Consider the following 3,690-nt stretch of genomic DNA (forward strand, 5'->3'; position numbering starts at 1 on the left):
AAATATGGCATGTATAGGGACTTGGTCATTTTGTTATATGTGTCATTATGAATTTGGCCAAATGTATTGGCTTGTAATTGTCAAAGGTTTGATATGGTATTTGCCCATGTAACTTGGATTATTTTGGTTCAATTGGTTGTAAGCTTATATATAGATATATTTATATATGCATGCATGTGCAATTATCTCATGTGCAATTAATGTGGCTTAAAAGGTTTGTTATTGAATGGTTGAGATTGGCTCATTGGTATGCTATGAAATTTATGAAGAATTATGCATGATAGAAGTATTGTGTTGGTACTTGTGGATGTGAGTTTGGTTTGACTAGGGTTTGGTAGAATATTGTAACATCCCAAACCCGGCCTAAAACGTTATGGCCAAATTTATGATGTCACTTTAGAGTGTGTTTTGAAAAGCGTAGTTCTATGAGAAAAGTCCATTTGTGTTAAAACCTCGTTTGTGATATTTATGAGAAGCAAACTTATTTTATTCATTTGTTAATCGTTATGTTACACTTTAACAACCTTGTCTTGCAGAAGCTTTTAAACAAGTTATGGGGATGGTTAATAATCGTAATTTATACATATTTTTACCCCATGTTAACGCATTTTATGGATGTATTTCCTATTAGAATTGATGAATTCATGCTCCTAATGTTAATTCATGTTTATACTTAGGAGAGCATGGAGAGCGAAGAACGAAAACGGGCCAAAAACCAGAGAAAATGGCCAAAGTACGAAATCAACACGGCCCAGACCTCCTCACCAGGCATACCACGACGGCGTGTCAATTTGGCAGGCTCGAGCACGGCCTGAAGTAATGCACACGGGCGTGTCCCTACCGAGCGCCCAAGTTGAGGTCTAATTCCGTAAAAGCCTAATTTTGAGGGCTTTAGGCATTCCAAGCCTATAAATACACCCTAAAGGAGAAGAAAAGGTGAGTCACAGAAATAGAGGAGTAAGGAACATTACTCCAAGAAAGCTGATTGAATCCATCTACAGAGGTGAATTCACCATCAAGACTTGAAGATCTCTCCTCAATTTCCCCTTTAGGAGTTTTGGGTTTTCTTTATGTTTTGTATTCTTTATTATTCTGAGATGTTTCTTATTTAGTTTAGAACTAAAACCCTAAAATACCTAAGGGGAATGAAAACCTAAGATGAAATCTTGTTATTATTTTCTGAATTAGTCTGATAAATATTTAACTTGTTCTTAATTATGATGTATTCTTAATTCTTGTTTTGATACCCCAGGATACTGATTCAAGATAAGCTCTTATTCAGAGGAGGAATATGACTCTGTCTAAGAGTACATTGTCCATAATTAAGCAGAGTTGATTGCGCGCCTAAACATAGGGGTGACAAGATTTTGCCGGATTAGGGTGAAACCCTAATAAGGGGATCATAGATCGAGTTAATGCAACCCTAAGGTGTTAATTAGAGAAAGGCCTCAATTATTCAATCTAGGGATAGACGTTATTAGTCCTTGAATGGGATAAAACTAACTAGGGATCTCTACGGAACAAGTTAAATGAATAAATCTCTGATTCAGAGCCGATAACGTACATCTAGGTGATTCCTAGTATTGTCCAATCAATCGCTTTCCAAAAAAATTCCTCAATCATTCTTGTGACTTATTAGATAATTAGTATTAAAACAAAAACTCTTATCTTAGCTAATAATAAAAAGACAGTCATTACTAGTACTTTTATTTCTTTGGGTTGACAATCTGATCTTGCTAAAATATACACTGTCAGGACACTGCCACCGCGAAATGTAGTTTCAAGAACGATTAATTATAATATTAAAACTATCACGAAATCAGCGACAAGTTTTTTGTCACAGTTTATGGGAACTAAAATATTAGGAACACTCAATTTTTATTACTTTAGCCATTTATTTTTCTTGCAATCTAATTTTATTTTTAATTTTTTTTTTTTTTTTTTTTTTGCATTTTTTTTACTACCCTCAACCTCAGATGATGCTATTGAAAACAAGAGAAACAAATCAGATACATCAGCAAATCTATAATTCAAATCCTGTATCACTATGTATATATGTAAACATTCTTAACAGAACTGAATCAGTATAGACCTGCGTAGCTGCCAATACTTTTGAACTAAAACCTAACACAATTCAAATGATAAACAGTTTGTTCAGTTTGATGGTTTGCAGGATGAAGATCCCAACGCTCACTTGGCAAACTTTTGGAACTATGTGATACATTTAAAGTTAATGGCGTTTCTGATGATGCCATTCGTCTTCGGTTATTCCTTTTCTCATTGAGGAACAAAGCTAAATAGCGGTTGAACTCGTTACCACGAGGGTCAATTACTACTTGGGAACAAATGACCAAAAAGTTTACTAAATATTTTCCATAGGCTAAAACGGCTAAATTACGTAATGATATCTCTTCTTTTATTCAGATGGATTTAGAAACACTCTACGATGCATGGGAGAGATACAATGACCTTTTGAGAAGGTGCCCTCACCATGGGTTACAGCTTTGGCTTCAGGTTCAAACATTCCATAATGGCCTGAATCCTTCGACTCGACAAATGGTTGAAGCAGCCGCTGGCGGAACCATCAATAATAAAACACCTGAAGATGCTTATGAGTTTATAGAGGAGATGTCACTAAATAACTATCAGTGGCAAGCCATGAGGACAAAGCCAACAAAAATAGCTGGTGTTTATAACGTCGATTCGGTCACATTGCTCTCTAATCAGGTAGAACTCTTGAATAAGAAAATTGATGGTTTTCTTAGTTCTTAACAGGTTCACCCAGTAGTGCAGTGCGGAGCAAGTGGAGGTGGAACAAGCCAATCAGAATACCAACCTTATGGCCACAACATCGATAATGAGCTATTAAATTACATGGGTAATAATCCTCGACCTCAAAATAATCCATATAGGAACACATATAATGCAGGTTGGAGGAACCACCCAAATTTCTCATGGGGAGGCCAAGGAAACTAGAGACCACCTCCAGGCTACCAACAACCACCCTACCAATAGGAAAAGAAGCCAAACCTTGAAGAGATGCTCTCAAAGTTTATATCGATGCCAGAAACTCGTTTCTAGAATACCAAGAAAGTAAGAATCAACAAGCATTGATCGAAGGGCTCGAAACGTAGATAGGCCAGCTGTCCAAACTAATTTCGGAAAGACCACTAGGAAGTTTACCTAGTAACACCAAATCAAAAGAGCATGTAAAAGCAGTTACACTAAGGAGTGGGAAAGTGTCAGTGGAATCTGAAAAGAAGCTAACATAAGAATCCATGACAAGCGAAAGGGGGGAAGAAAAACACGAAAATAGTGACAACCCAGTGTCGAAGGAACATAAGCCACTAGTTCCATACCCAGCAAAATTTTAAAAAGACTGCATTGATGCACAATTCGGTAAGTTTCTTGAACTTTTTAAGCAATTACATATCAACTTACCTTTTGTTGAAGCCATCTCGCAGATGCCTACCTACGTAAAATTTTTGAAGGAGCTTCTAACAAATAAAAGAAGTTTGAGGACTTATCTACAGTAGAACTCAATGAGGAGTGTTCAGCCATACTCCAAAACAAGCTGCCAACCAAACTGAAAGATCCAGGAAGTTTCACTATCCCTTGCTTAATTGGTAGTCTAAATGTTGAGAAAGCACTAGCTGATTTAGGCGCTAGCATTAATTTGATGCCATATAA

The 3,690-nt window shown here is 36.5% G+C and overlaps 1 non-coding gene across 1 annotated transcript; it reads right to left on the minus strand.

Moving 5' to 3' along the window:
• Positions 1-2,391: 2,391 nt before the first annotated feature.
• On the minus strand, positions 2,392-2,498 carry LOC121205872 (small nucleolar RNA R71). Its single transcript, XR_005900945.1, has one exon. It is a non-coding gene; the product is annotated as a small nucleolar RNA R71 (small nucleolar RNA).
• Positions 2,499-3,690: the final 1,192 nt, after the last annotated feature.

This window comes from Gossypium hirsutum, chromosome A08 (genome assembly GCF_007990345.1).
Source record: "Gossypium hirsutum isolate 1008001.06 chromosome A08, Gossypium_hirsutum_v2.1, whole genome shotgun sequence".
NCBI lineage: Eukaryota > Viridiplantae > Streptophyta > Magnoliopsida > Malvales > Malvaceae > Gossypium > Gossypium hirsutum.